Genomic DNA, 15,665 nt, shown 5'->3' with positions numbered 1-15,665 from the left:
ACTGTGAGACTTGCTTTGATGCCAAGGAATGAAAGAAGCTTCTCAAATACAGAAACCCATCAGTCACATTTAATCTGATGCATGAGAATAAACATCCAAGTGGGAGAAAACCCACATAATTTCCCAAGGTATTCCAAATGTTAATAAATATTCACCACATTCTGTCCATACTGGGTAGAAAACATAAAGGAACATAGAAGAAACAGAGAACCTGTTAGATTTATGAGTGCTCCCTTCATGCCATTTGGTCTGATGAGTGAAAGAAGGAACTTAGAAAAGGACTTCTCCATCAAATGAAAAAACAATACCCCTAAACCAAAACAACACAACAAAACCCAACCAACCAACCAACCAACCAACCAACCAAAAACAGGTGAAAAATTAGAAATGCCCTAGGATGGCAAGTCATCTTTTTGTAAAATGAAGCATTAATTCATTTATCCCAAGTGCTAGTATCACACTGACTGAAATTCATTATTTAGTGATTTAATTCATGAAGATAAACCTGAAATTATAAACCCAACAAGGGAGCTAGACTTTTGCATGGCACTTAATACATATTGTGTGTACACACATATCTCGATGTCCTTTGAATGCATGCTGCTGAGTTGGGAAAGACAATTATGGCCAGACCGCTTTTCACAATCATGTTTTTTTTCTCATCTCTTCATCCTAGTCAAAAACCTAATGTTTCTTCATTTAGTTCTGATAGAGTGAAGAGGGAGTGTGTGGAAAGATTCGCTCTCTCAGTGGATGGCTGCAGCTGAAAAGACTGCCTTTGCTGGCCAAGCCCTGGAACTGTGGCTGCAGGAGGGCTGTGGCGTCTCTCCCCACGGTCCTTCCTTTCAGGAGTGAGGGATTCTGATTTGGATTCTGGTGGGGAAGTGAAGGAGAAGGTTGCCAGTCTGGCTAATGTGCCAGAATGAACCTTGCTACTTTTATTACTGCAGGAACCCCCTTCCTTTCTGTCTATTTCGAAAGCTGGATGAGAATGCCCAGCCTGGTTCCCAAGCTCCAGTTGGAGCTGAATAACTCTCCTTTCAGGCCCCGGGTCCCTCTCCTCCTGTGGTTGACATCTCTCTGGTAGCTGCCTTGAGAGCTCCTTTGTCTTTCCCTGCAGCTGGTCAGAGCATCCATCTCCTGAGGTAGATGTCAACTTTCCCCGGCCTTTCACAGGCACAGTTGCTTCTCTTCTTGTTCGTTGTTGGGGAATTTTAGAACTGTTGACTGCTATTTTAGGAGAACTGGGATGCACAGGGCTGTGGCCATCAGATGGGTGGCTCAGTTTGTTTTCTGTTTGAAAGTGAATTTGGCCAGTTTCACCAGTGGAGTATGTGTAGTCTCAACACTTTCAGGTTCAGGCTCTCGCACCTGAGTGGGGGGATTTCTGTCTCTTTCTTTTGGGTGTTCTTGTTGTTTTTTCTGGTCCAGGCAAAGGAATGGATGGGGTAAAAGGTAGTGATCACACCCGGGTTGTACTGCTATGCATGTTCTGGGACCCTATTTCTGCAGCTTGGGGGACCTATGGGGTACATGAGTCAGCCCAGAGTCTGGTTTATCATCCTGCCCTGCTCCTTCAGATACAACTGCAGCCTTTCTAACCTTTGTACCCCTGACACCCCATGACCTTAAGGGGGCACCCATGGCTCCCAGTGATGGAAGATGTCCAGTTTATAATAATTTGCTCCTGTGCCCTGGTCCATGTTTGTCTTTGCCCTGAGGTTTATTGTTAGGGATTTGCAAAGCCACATTTTCCTCAGTTGTTTTCAGTTCAGGAGACACAGTACTGCTTTCTGATTCAATCTCAGGAGTTTCCACGAGGTTAAACGAGTCTAATGTGTCATCTCTGCAACCTTTGTGCTCGGTTGAGTGGTTACTACTTGTTGGTCCACTGAGCCCCAGAGCAGGCGTGCAGTCCCCATCAGGACATTCCATGGGACTCCCAGCAGGAGAGGATTTGTAGCAGCTAAAGCTTTGTTCCTGCTGTGTTGAAGTCCTGAGCCTTGGCTTGTTCCTTGGGTCATTTCTGAGGAACGTGGAGCCGCCTCTACATTTACTGCCTGTGGCTGGGGCTGGTGCACATTCTCATGCTGTAACCTATACTGAATCCTCAGACTGAATGCCCCAAATGTTATTTTTGTTTTCATGTTCGAAAAATACATGCAACTATACAAACATAACCTAAGCAGTGTCCAGCCAAGGTTTTCATTGGAAGCGCAGGGTTCATTTCTAACGAAACCCCCAAGTTCAGGCAGAGTGTGTAGTATGCAGTTGCTGAGGTGAGATGGTTGCTGGTGTGGAGGCCCTGTGTAGCATCCCACATGTACCATCCATATATTCCAGATAGAAATGTCTTATAGTAAAAAGTCAGTATACACTATTTCACTTAATTCCAAAAATGGTCCTCAAGTGGACCCAGAATCTCATGTGGTAGATGCCCTGCCTTCATGTGGTTCCTTTGGTGCCCATTCCCAAGTCAACTGCCTGGACAATAGATTCTATATTCAAAGGAGTGGGGTCAGAGAACATAGAGTCAGGCCATGCAGTGAGACATGGGATGGAGACATGAGAGAGACTTGAGGAAGAAGAACCCTGCTGGTCTTAGTGGCACATGCCTAGAACCCTGGAACAGAGAAGGCTGAGAACAGAGGTCCATCAGGTTGAGGTCCTGACGACATAACAAGGGCTAAGACTATAGCTCAATACAGGACTTGCCTAGGATGTGCAAGGTCCTGGATTTCATCATCAATACTACAGAGAGAGGAGGAGGAAGGGCAGAAGAGGAAAGGAGGAGGAAGAGGAAGAGGAGGAAGGGAACAAGGGGGAGAAATGAAGTGACTCCTTCAGCTGGGATGAGACTCATAAAGCAGGCTAGAAAGGGAAAGCTCTGAGAACTCTTCCCTTCTGAGAACTCCCCCCAAGTTCTTGGCTTGAAGGTCATATGCAATGTGAAGCAGAGAAGAGACCAGGGAGGGGAGACCCTCCGCTGAACGTAGTGATCTACAGCTAAAGAGAGACCTAGAAATCATCCGGGTTCAGGAAGTAGATGAATGCAAGACCTGGAATGAAGCTATTCAAGGAATGTTCTCAGAGTATAGGAGACTGAAGGATGCCCCATGACTGGGCAATGTGTGCCTTAACCCAGCAGACTTCTGTATTCCATGTGGCCCATGCAGTTTGGTGGCTGTGTCACTATTCCATTCAATAAATGAATTTAAGCACTAGCTTTCTCACTTGCCACTTAGAGTTAACAGTAATACTCCCAGAGAAGCTTCAAAATTTAAAGCCAACATGGAAGCATGGAAAAAAACATGGAAGCCAACATCCAGGCCTTAGGATGGAGGAAACGCTTAGCAAAACACTAACAAGATCATTATTTGTTCTACCCTATCAGATGGAGTAAAGCCAGAACTGGCACACCTTCAGAAGGGAAGAGTTACTAGGCTTAGAAGGAAAGGGATTGAGCAAAGGAGTGAGAGGTCAACGGCATGCAATCCCACAGACAGTCTGAGCAAATTTCAAAGATACTTTTGGTGACTCCACCAGCAGCAACACACTGAAGAGGTGAGCGGGCAGCTGGATGGAGATGATTAGAGGGAAACCTATTTATTTATTTATTTATTTATTTATTTATTTATTTATTTAGTGTAATGTTGCTGTGAAGAGACACAATGACCATGGCAACTCTTATAAGGAAAACATTTAGTTGAGGGGGCTCACTTACAGTTTCAGGGGTTTAGATCATTATTGTCATGGTGGAGAGCATGGTGGCATGTAGGCAGATGTGCTGTTGAAGGAGTAGCTGAGAGTCCTACATCTTGTAGGCAATAAGAAATCAACTGAGATACTGGGCAGTATTCTGAGCACAGGATACTCAAAGCCTGCCACCACAGTGACACTTCTTCCAACAAGGTCATAAGCATTCCAACAAAGCCACACCTCCTAATAATGCAACTCTCTATGAAATTTTGGGGGCCAATTACATTCAAACTGCCACAGGGACCACAGGCTGTCACTTAGGCCCAAGTTCTCTTCTGTGTGATCTTGGGGGAGATGCGTGCCCTCACTGTCTTCCTCTGTAAAGTGGGGATATTCCAGAGCTTAGACAGTTTATGGCCAATGACAGGTAACAAAATTAAACATTAGTCGCCATTGCCTCTTCTTTTTTCCAATGGTGAAAGATGCAGAAGGGACACAGCTGTTGTATGACGGATGGTATGTCCACACTGTTACACATTGATGGAGTAAAAAACAGACACACAGGAGGAAACTGTACATATCCGTAATTAATTTGCGTGTGCTGTCCAAGTGAGTGTGAAAATAACTCATGGTATCCTGTTGCTATTTCTGTTTTCTCTTCCCTCTGTCTGGATTTCCTCAGAGAATTTCATGCTACCAATCATTTCACAGTAACTGAACCCATCCCTAAACATACTTTCTTTACAGTGGTCACTAGCAAAATTGAACAGCATGTTCATAGTCCATACTCAAACCTATGTTCTGTTGAGTGGAAAGGAGCATTTCTGAGTTTGGCCACAAGTGATTATTTTAGAGGAAGGTCTCATTTCTGGACCCTGGTGTATTTCTTGCCTAGGTATGAGAGCATCTTAGAGCCAGAGAGGGACCCATAGCCTCTATTCCCTCTTAGCATCCCGGGAGCTCCCAATGCACACTGAGGAGCTGTTTCCCTCCCCCAGAGAAGAATCTCATGCCTTCTCTTCCTGCTCAGCCTTCTCCTGGAGACAAGGAGGGCAGAGTTAAGATGACCCAAAAGAAATGCAATAAAGGCCCCTTCTCTTGCTATTCCTATATGCCTGCTCTCCCTTTCCATGTCTATTTGTACAATCATAAACTGTGAGCCCAGGAGGATAAATCCCAGCCAAAGTCTACATGTGCCGGATACCATAATGTAAGCTACATATGCTGAGAGGAGCTGTTAAATGGGGCCAGTGAAGAAAAACACAAGCTGGCTCCACACTGGAGTCTCTGGACTCCTTCTCCTCTGCAAATTCAGGCCTTGCCCTTCCAGTCTGACTTTCTCATGTGTCCATAAATAAAAGCTGTTTTGGCTATGAGATCCTTTTGAATTATTCAGGACCAGGCTCAATGCCAGAGTCAAAGGCTAAGCATTGCTGCTTGAGCACCAACAGCAATGCCCATGGCTCTACTTCCTCCTCAGGGCAGGCAGACAGCAATGAGCACTGTCACTCTTCTCAGGTCCATCCCACTGCCTTCTCTCCTGTTGCTCTGTCCTCCTTACCATGGGAAGTGGGCCCAGCAGATGGACACACCCATTCAACATTGTTTTATCAAGGATGGTTCCAGTCCATACATTTAATTGGAGAGCAATTGAGTTTCCTTTCCACTAGGAAAGTAGAAACTCAACATGAGTTATGTCAGCCTTCCTGCCCCTGTCCTATCTAGGGCTTCACCAAAGTTCAAGGTGGTATCTAGAAATGAGGGACACTACTATCAAAATCAACCAATATGGAGACAAGGCAATATTGAGACATTGGGATCTTGGTACATCTGGACTTGAATGTTCTCCAGTAGAGGAGCACCCATGGAACTGCCCATTCTTTCTGTCTCTTTGCTCCTGGTCAACACATGGTATATTAGGCCATTTGTCTCTATCCACATGTATCTTTAGGTTTCTTCCCCATTCTCCTAGCTTTATTTGGGGTAGGATGTTTGAATTCTGCTCTTTCCAATTCCTTTCAGCTTCTAAGAATTTCTGTGGAAGTTATCTTTTTGGTGCTGTGTTACCTCCTCAGCCCTTGCTCATGAAGCAGATCCCAGGTACTCTGATGGGGGAAGTGCTTCTGTGTATGTGTTTGTCTTATTGGACAATAAATAAAGTACTGTTTGGCCAACGAGGCAGCAAGTTAGGTGGGACTAGGAGTCAAGGAGGATTCTGGGAAATGTAGTAGAGATCCAGGCAGGAAGTGACATAGCAGGCAGACTCATATATAAGCAAGGGCAAGAAGGAAGTCGTTCCTTTTTGCTCTTCCTCTTCCTCCTTTTTCCTCTTCCTCCTCGGAGCCACCATGTGAATGGAAGGCATCCTCCATAAGATAAGTCTTTATGTTTGATAATTAAGACTGTGCTAGCATATAAGAAATCCTAGTCATTGGCCAAGCAGCATTTGTACCTAATATAAGTTTCTCTGTGTTACTTGGGACCTTAACGTTCATTTTATCTGTGAGAGTTTTGCATGCAGGTATGTATGTTCATTACCTGTATGTCTGGTGTCCAAGGAGGCCAGGAGAGGGCATTGAATTCCCTGGAGCTCAAGTTACAGATGGTTGTGAGCTGCATGTGGGAGCTGAGAAGTGAACCTGGGTCTTTTGCACAAGCAGCCAGTGCTCTGAACCACCGATTCATCCCTCCAGCCCCCAGCTTCTCCTAACTGGAAGGAGTATGTTTTTCCTATTTCATGCCTGAGGGTGCATTTGTTTGTTTTCAAACCTAATGAGTAAGATTGGAGTTGTGTTGTAACATTTTTTGCATGCCTAGTACTTGCTCACATGCACTTTCAATTATTATTCAGCAGTTTTTCCAGAGATGATTTTCTTTTTCTCTTTTGAGACATGGTTCCACTATGTAGCCCTGGCTGACCAGGAACTTGCTAAAAGACCAGGTAGGCTCCAACTCATAGAGATCCATTTACTCCTGCTTCTGCAATGTTGGAATTAAAGGTATACTATCCCACCCAGCTCAGAAATGATTTTATTATAAGATTGATACACTATGTCTTTAAAGAAATTCCATGTCTTAGGGTTACTTGCTGTGTTTATTAACATTGTACTATAGTAATTTTATGATGCTTATATTCCTCACAGCTTTAATTACCTCCATTTGGGAAACATCTAAACAGTGAAAAAGCTTGAAGAAATTCTAAGCAGTTTGATGTGTGCTGTCAAATTGCCTTCTAAAAATAATTCCAGCAGTCCACCAGCTAGTCCCTTAAAACGTTGGTTTGGTTATCTATAACCTCTCAATAAATGAAAATAACACTCAATAGTTTAAAATCTACTTGATTACTAATTGTGATTTCTGCATAATGGCCCCTTCAAATGTCTGTCACAATCTCCAAAACATTGAAATATTGTCTTATTTGGAAAATGGACTTTGCAGGTATAATTGTGAAGGACTGAGAGGTAAAGAGAAAGTTGATCAAGGCATCCTTCCAAGGAAGAGGCAGAGAACAATAGGCATACACAGAGACAGAGAGATGGGGGTGATGTGACAGGCAGCTAAGAGGGCCGAAGTCACCATATTCCAGAGGCAGCAGAAGAGGGTCTTTTCCCAAGCCTCCAGGGAAGCCTGGATTCTGTCTCCACCTTGATGTTGGTCCGATGAAACCACCTTGATGTTGGTCCGATGAAACTGATTCTGAACTTGGACTCCAGCGCTGTGAGAGAAGGCATGTCTGTTGTTCTAAGCAGCCAACACGGTGTGCAATAGCTACAGCACTTAGACTGTCTGCATGTATTTAGGGATCACTACATTTCTGTGTTGAAAATGCTTGTTGGTTATGTTTGCTGCTCATCTTTTCTTTATGAAATTTATTTTTTCTTCTGGATTGTTCAAGTACATTTATAGTTTGCGTTTATATGGTTAAAGCTTTGTCTATCTATGTGGTGCAAGTAATTCTCCAATTTAGAATAAACTTAAATTTGCTTGTGGTTTTTGGATAAATACAGATTGGAAGTATTTTATGTTTGAAAATTCTTCAATATGGTTCTCTATAATCTCATAGTTTGCTTTGTGCAAGGCTAGCTATAGGTTTCACTTTTTCTGAGTTTTTCCTGTTTCATTTTAATATATTTTATCCAGTTATCATCCTGCAGTGCTGGAGATGGAATCCAGAACCTTTAATGTTGAGAGCTCTGCTCCTGAGCCACATGTGTCTCTGGAGGTTATATGCATGTGTTTAAGTTTCCATCTTGCCTGAAAGTTAGAAACCATACTTTAGAAACCATAAAACACTAATAACCCATTTCTGTCTAAGCAGAAACTTCTAGCCATCATCTAGGTTTTAAATTGCTGTTCATTGGATCCCTTCCCCCATCTCAAAGAGGTCCTAGGTTTGGAAACTGTGCTTGCATACTTGTCTTTCTGCTTCTGCTGCCGCTAACCTAGCCTCTGCTGTTGTCCGTAGTGAAACCTCATGTTCTAACATACTCGAAGCCCCACTACCCACCCCAGTCTTCCCTATATGTTCCTAAATGTCTCAAAGCCATAGCAGCTCCAATTTTGAGCTGGACACAATTCCACCGCTTTCAGGTTTCTCACTATCAAGTTCCTTTCTATGAAAGCGATCTTATTCCCATCATTCTCTTTAATACATCCTCACCTGCCAGAGCAGTGCCTGGGATACACAATGCTTGACTTCAACTCCAAGATACCTCCAGACTTTTCAGATTGCATCGATGCATCCCCTGTTCCCCTGTTCCCCTGTTCCCCTGTATTAGAATGAAAGCATCAAGAAAATACAGTCACTCCATATTTACCTTCCCAAGACCCTTCCTCCTAGCACAATACCTAGGTCATAGCATTAAACAAGTGCTTATTGCCATATTAATTTCTGTCTTTTATATCTTCTCTGGTGTAAAATATCATAAGCTGTGACATCTATTACAAATACTCAAGGCTTATCCATTGATCCAGTTTCATGCTTTTTAAAATTATTTTTAAATTTATCTTTGGGACATAATGTAGATCAATATTTCATAAATGTTTATCGATGGTGAAAATAAAGGATATTCTCTATAGAATAAAAAGATCAATACATACACATTTGCACATAGAACTTTATTAGTTATATTATGCAGGAGTTTCATAATTGGTTTATTTTTCTATTTGATCTACAACAGATATAGAAGTGTGTGTTTGAGGCTTCTACTACCATTCCAATTCTGTTCATTTCATTTCTTCTCCATTTCTTAAAACCAATTGTCTGTGTCGATCAGATTTCAATCAGATATGCAGAATATCTGTGAGTTATGAGTATGGCTTTATTTTTACTATCAGATGTTCCTCTGCTGTGAGGGAGCTGTAGTCCTGAAGACTTGAAATGTTAGAGCTATCACTGTGTGTGGCCACGAGGAGAAGAATACATGGATCACATCTGGACTCCAAGTCACATGTCTAGCTATGAGTCAATGGGGGCAAAGCTGGACATAGGCAGGAAATGGACAGGGAAAACTAGATGTGAAATGGAAGGACTCAAAGGCAAGCTGGGAATCTCTGGCCTCCTGGAAACTTTCCCTATAAACTACCACAACTTTTCAGGTTCCAAATTTCATGGAAAGGCCACTTTTACACCACTAACTCAGATGGGGAGTCGGGAATGGCAAGGAAAATGATGACCAAGCAGTCTAGGGAAGTCTGATCTCCTGTCATTATGACATCCACACACATATATTTCAACTGTAATTAAATACATAACTATGTTTTAATGGAGACAATGTAAAAATTATGCCTCACATAATATGACAGAACATTTCTTATAAAACACTTTTAGCAGTGATCCTGCAGAGGAGGTACAGAAGAACTTGACTCTAACATGAATCTTGGAGGCAACAACACACAGATCATTTCAGTGACCACACAGGAGGTGGACATAGCTCAGAACTTCTGTATCTGTTACTTTCCCCCATGTGCTCCTGCTGATGTGACTCAGAAAGACAGAGAACAACCATCCACATTACCTTAGCTCTTTACTTCTTTCCTTGTTCAAGTGACGTCACTGCTTTACCCATCTCCCCAAAACAAATGATGTCACTGCCTCCCATCTCTCCAACAAATTAGATCATGCCTTACTCATCTCAACAAATGCCATCACTGCCTTACCCATCTCCCCAACAAATGATGTCACTGCCTTACTCAGCTCCCCAATATGTTCCTAAATGCCTTAGAGGCAGAGTCCTATCTCAGTCATCTGTTTACACCAGTGGGGCTCAAGACAAACAGAGCACAGTTGTTTAATTAGTAAATAGAATGTCTTCATAGTTCCTTACTTGTCTTTCACATTTTATTATGTATCTCCTCCCCCCACAATTAGTCCAAAGTGCCTAACAGGTATTAGTTGTGGTGACAGAAAACAAACATCCCCTGAAGAGTTACAAGGATTGCATGAAAATAAACTTTGGTAATTGTTCAAAACAGGAGGACACACTTCACCTCCTCTCATCTTCATAAGAGGTTTATTTTGTGAGACAGTACCATGACCATCTTTCAGATGAAGTTCATCAACAACCTGTCTGAGGTCCCGAAAACTTTGGATGAAAGTGGTAAGCCTGGATTTTAAGGATCTCCATTGCTAGCCATGTTCTCAGTCATTACCACACACTGCATTTATGATGAATCCTGTTTCTATCATTGCCCAGGGCTAGAGTCAAGAGCTGGATTCCTAAGTGTAGACAGGGACCGTACACTCCCCTTTTATTTTCTCCTCTAGCACTGGCTTCTCCTAACACGTTTCCAGCTTCCAATGATTGAAATTTGAAAGCATGTAACTGTTAATCTAGGAGTGATTAAAGAGTTTCATTTCTCGGAAGACTCAGTGCTCATCACCAGCTGTGATGAATGAGCCTCTAAGATCCCCTCAGCCCCATTATATTGTGATTAATTGTGCCAGTTTAAGTCAATAATTCATTTGTTAAAAATAGGTCTGCAAAGTATCATTTGTCTCATGGGTGATATCAGAATAAAAAAATTCATTTGATAGTTCTCATTAAATTAGTGTTGGAAGTTATATTGGAGAACACTGTTCATCAAATTCTTATTGCAGGCTTATTCGATAAGAAGTTGTACTTGCCTAAAATTATGTCTGCTAAATGTCATAATGGGCTTCATGTTCCCTATGTTAATTCAGGAATAAAGGGTCTAAATCTATGCACTACTGGAGAAAAGGATGGGACTTGAAACCAGAAGTAAACTAATTCCTGTTCTGTTGAGAAAACAGGTATAAGTGATTTTCTGGTTTTCATTGAACTAATTTTTAGGAAGAAAATGAGAGAAAACAAATGGGTTATCTACTTTCTGAGCTTAGAGACGGATCTGGAAGTGTCAAGCTGGTTTCCCGAGAGGGGGATCTTCCCTATTGCCACTTATCTAGAAATTGTTACAGACATTGCTTTTGGTCTCACTGGACCATTAACACATTTTCAGCTGTAAGTGATTCTGCGGGAATGTAGACGCAAAGAACAGCTCTACGGCAGATGATAACGGTCACCATCCTGTGAGATGCAGTATTTCCAGAACTCCATCTACACAGAAATGCTCCCCAAATGCTCCCAAAACACTTATATTGATAGAGAGGTGATCCACAAATACTCAGATGCCTTTGAAGATCATTTGTTTGCTTACAACTTAGGGTGTCTGGGTCTGATATGGAAAGAGTCCAAGGACTGGACTGGGGTGGTACCAGTTTGGTGCATTGAGTCAATGAGGGCAAAAAGTCAAATGCCAGATATAGATAGGAGACCTAATAATGATTAGAAGACACGTCTAATACAGCAAGCAGGTGAGAAGGAGGTGAGTTGTAAACAGGAGAGTGATGATGATGGAAGAATAGAGGAGATTGCATTACCCAACAGGGCATCTTCTACCACAGCTTCTAAGCCTCTCCTGAGACCAGCCTCCTGAGCAGAGCACCAACAGCTTTTAAACCTCAGAAGCCCAGGCTCACATCAACCTTCCATCACCCAGATGCCCCTATTAGCCCAAGAGAAACCACGTTCATTACGTGCCTTCTGTGACCCTGGAGAGGTAAGGACAATGTTTAGATGACTGAACAATCTACCCAGACCTGCTTGGGTAGAAGGTCTGTGGGCTGTCTGGTTCTACCTTCCTACACGAGTCACTAAATAAAGTCACTATGAAGATGGCAACATGCCACACAAATATAAAGGGACAGGCAAGAGAAAAAAATACAACTTGATTACAAAAGATGAGAAGAAACCCCCTTTCTGTTGTAGAGCTTCAGCGAGGCTCCCTCACAAAAGTGCACCAGTCAGATTAGTAAGACAAGTCTAAACCAGAAAGTGCTTACTTATTTTTATGGCTCTGGAGTGAACACAGATCCTAAAATAGAGAACAAGAGAGGAAGCTAAAGAAAATTTTAGGGCCTTCTGGTGCCCCGCTTGGAGCCTCCTGGGGACTGCTCACTGGGGATCCCATTCTGGCGGTCCAGCCCACCCAGAGACTGCCAGAGTCCTAGTCCCTTTCTCTGCCCATGGGACTAGGCAAGCATGGGCCTGTTTCCCAACTGCCTTCAGATTCTCTGCTCCGAGCTGCCTAAGGCCTGTAAACTGCTGGTCCAGCCCACCCAGAGAATGCCAAGGCACTAGTACTTGTCCAGCCTCCACCCACTGGAAGAGGAGTACTGGACCTGCTTGTACCCACCAGAAGGGAACCTCAGCCCCTTACCTACCAGGAGAGGAAGAGACTCCTCCTGCACCCACTGGAAGAAGGGATGAGAGGAAGACAATATAAAAACACATTCAACAATGGAAAAAACAGTATGACATCACCAGATTCTAGGGACTCTACACCAGCAAGACCTGAACATCCCAAAACAAATAAAGCAGAAGAGAATGACCTTAAAAGCAACTTCATGAAAATGATAGAGGCCCTCAAAGAGGATATGAGAAAATCCCTTAAAGAAATGGAAGAAAAAAAACAAACCGAAAATTACAAGAAATCAACAAATCTCTTAAAGAAAGCCAAGAGAAAACAACCAAACAGGTGGAGGAAACAGTTTAAGACCTGAAAACTGAAATAGAGACAATAAAGAAAACAAAAATTGAGGGAATGCTACAAATAGAAAAGCTGGGTAAATGATCAGGAACTACAGATGCAAGCACAACCAACAGAATACAAGAGATGGAAAAGAGAATCACAGGCATTGTAGATACACTAGGAGAAATAAATTCATCGACCAAAGAAAATCTAAAGTCTAACAAATCCCTAACACAAAATATCAAGGAAACATGGGACACCATGAAAAGACGAAACCTAAGAATAATAGTTATAGAAGAAGGTGAAGAAACGCAACTCAAAGGTGCAGAAAACATATTCAACAAAATCATAGAAGAAAACTTTCCCAACCTAAAGAAAGACATGTCAATGAAAGTACAAGAAGCTTACAGATCATCAAATAGAGTGGACCATAAAAAGTCCCCTCACCACATAATAATTAAAATACCAAACATACAGAATAAAGAAAGAATATTAAGAGCAGCTAAGGAAAAAGGCCAAGTCACATATGAAGGCAAACCTATCAGAATTACATCTGACTTCTCCAAGGAAATACTGAAAACCAGAAGGTCCTGGATAGATAATCTACCAACACTAAGAGACCACAGATGCTGCCTAGACTACTATACCCAGCAAAGCTTTCAATCATTATAGATGGAAAAAACAAGATACTCCATGACAAAACCAGATTGAAACAATACATATCCACTAATCCAGCCCAACAGAAAGTTCTGAAAGGAAAACTACAACCCAAGGAAGTTAACTACAACCAGAAAAACATAGGCAATAGATAATCTCACTTTACCAATAGCCAAAAGAAAAAAAATGGGTGGAAACCTACACACAATTCCACTACCACCAACAAATCCAAAACAAACAAGAATGAACAATCAATGGTCATTAATATCCCTCAATATTAATGGTCTTAACTGGCCTATAAAAAGACACAGGCTAACAGAATGGATATGAAGACAGAATCCATCTTCCTGTTGCACTACAAGAAACACACCTCAATTTCAAAGACAGATGGTACCTCAGAGTTAAGGGTTGGCAAAAGATTTTCCAATCAAATGGACATGAGAGACAAGTGAGGGTAGGAATCCTAATATCTAACAAATTAGACTTTAAGCTAAAATCAATCAAAAGAAATGAAGGAGGTCATTTTATATTCATCAAAGGAGAAATCCATCAGGATGAAGTCTCAATTCTAAGCATCTATGCCCCAAATACTAAGGCATCCACATTCCTAAAAGAAACATTACTAAAACTCAAATCACACATAAAACCTCACACTCTTATAAGTGGGAGACTTCAACACCCCATTCTCACCACTAGACAGGAACACTAGACAGAAACATAACTAAGAAACAAAGGAACTAATGGGAGTTATAACCCAATTGGGTTTAACAGACATCTATAGAACATTCCATCCAAACATAAAAGACTATATTTGTTTTTCAGTGCCACATGGAACCTTCCCTAAAATCAACCACACACTTGACAACATAGCAAACCTCAACAGGTACAAAGCAATTGAAATAACCTCCTGTATCTTATCAGACCACCATGCTTTAGTTAGAATTCAACAACACATATTGCAGAAAACCTACAAACTCATGGAAATTGAACAAGGCACAATTGCACCATTTCTGGGTCAAGGAAGAAGTGAAAAAATAAATTAAAGACTTCCTAGAATTCAATGAGAATGAATACACAACAAACCCAAAATTATGGGACACTTTGAAAGCAGTGCTAAGAGGAAAGTTCATAGCACTAAGTGCCTACATGAAGAAACTGGAGAATAGTCACACTAGAAAATTAACAACACAACTGAAATCTCTAGAACAAAAAGAAGCAAACTCACACAGGAGGAGTAGACACCAGGAAATAATCAAATTGAGGGCTGAAATCAATAAAGTAGAAACTAGGAAACAATACAAAGAATCAATGTAATAAATAGTTGGTTCTTTGAGAAAGCCAAAAAGATAGACAAACCTTTATCCAAACTTACCAAATGGCAGAGAGTGAACATGCAAATTAACAAAATCAGAAATGAAACGGGGGAACATAACAATGGACACTGAGGATATCCAGAGAATCATCAGGTCATACTTGGAAAAACTGTACTCCCCAAAATCCGAAAATCTAAAGGAAATGGACAACATTCTAGATACATATCACTTACCAAAATTAAAACAAGAACAGATAAGCAATTTAAATAGACCTATAACCCCTATTAAAATAGAATTAGTCATCAAAAGTCTCCCAACCAAAAAAAGCCCAGGGCCAGATGGCTTCAATGCAGAATTCTTCCAGAAATTCAAAGAACAGCTAATACCAATTCTCTTCAAAGTATTCCACACAATAGAAGCAAAAGGGTCATTGCCAAACTCTTTTTACAAGGCTTCAATAACCTTGGTACCCAAGCCACACAAAGACACAACTAAGAAAGAGAACTACAGACCAATATCCTTCATGAACATTGATGCAAAAATACTCAATAAACTACTGGCAAATCGAATCCAAGAACACACCAGAAAATTCATCCACCTTGATCAAGTAGGCTTCATTCCAGGGATGCAAGGATGGTTCAACATACGAAAATCCATCAATGTAATCCACCATATAATCAAACTGAGAAAGAAAAACCACATGATCATTTCACTAGATGTTGAAAATAACCTTTGACAAAATCCAACACCTCTTCATCATAAAGGGATAACTTGAACATACCTAAACATAATAAAAGCAATATACAGCAAACCAACAGCCAACATCAAACTAAATGAAGAGAAACTAAACTGAATTCCTCTAAAATCAGGAACAAGACAAGGCTGTCCACTGTCTCCATACCTCTTCAATATTGTACTTGAAGTTCTAGCTAGAGCAATAACACA

General features: G+C 41.5%; 1 pseudogene; it reads right to left on the bottom strand.

Annotated features, from left to right (window-relative positions):
* Nucleotides 1-645: 645 nt before the first annotated feature.
* Nucleotides 646-15,665, bottom strand: part of LOC113835013 — a 38,230-nt pseudogene continuing 23,210 nt past the window's right edge.

The sequence above is a fragment of the Cricetulus griseus genome (genome assembly GCF_003668045.3).
Source record: "Cricetulus griseus strain 17A/GY chromosome 1 unlocalized genomic scaffold, alternate assembly CriGri-PICRH-1.0 chr1_1, whole genome shotgun sequence".
NCBI lineage: Eukaryota > Metazoa > Chordata > Mammalia > Rodentia > Cricetidae > Cricetulus > Cricetulus griseus.
Note: the sequence above shows the minus strand (reverse complement) of the source record. Positions and strands in the feature narration are given on the sequence as shown.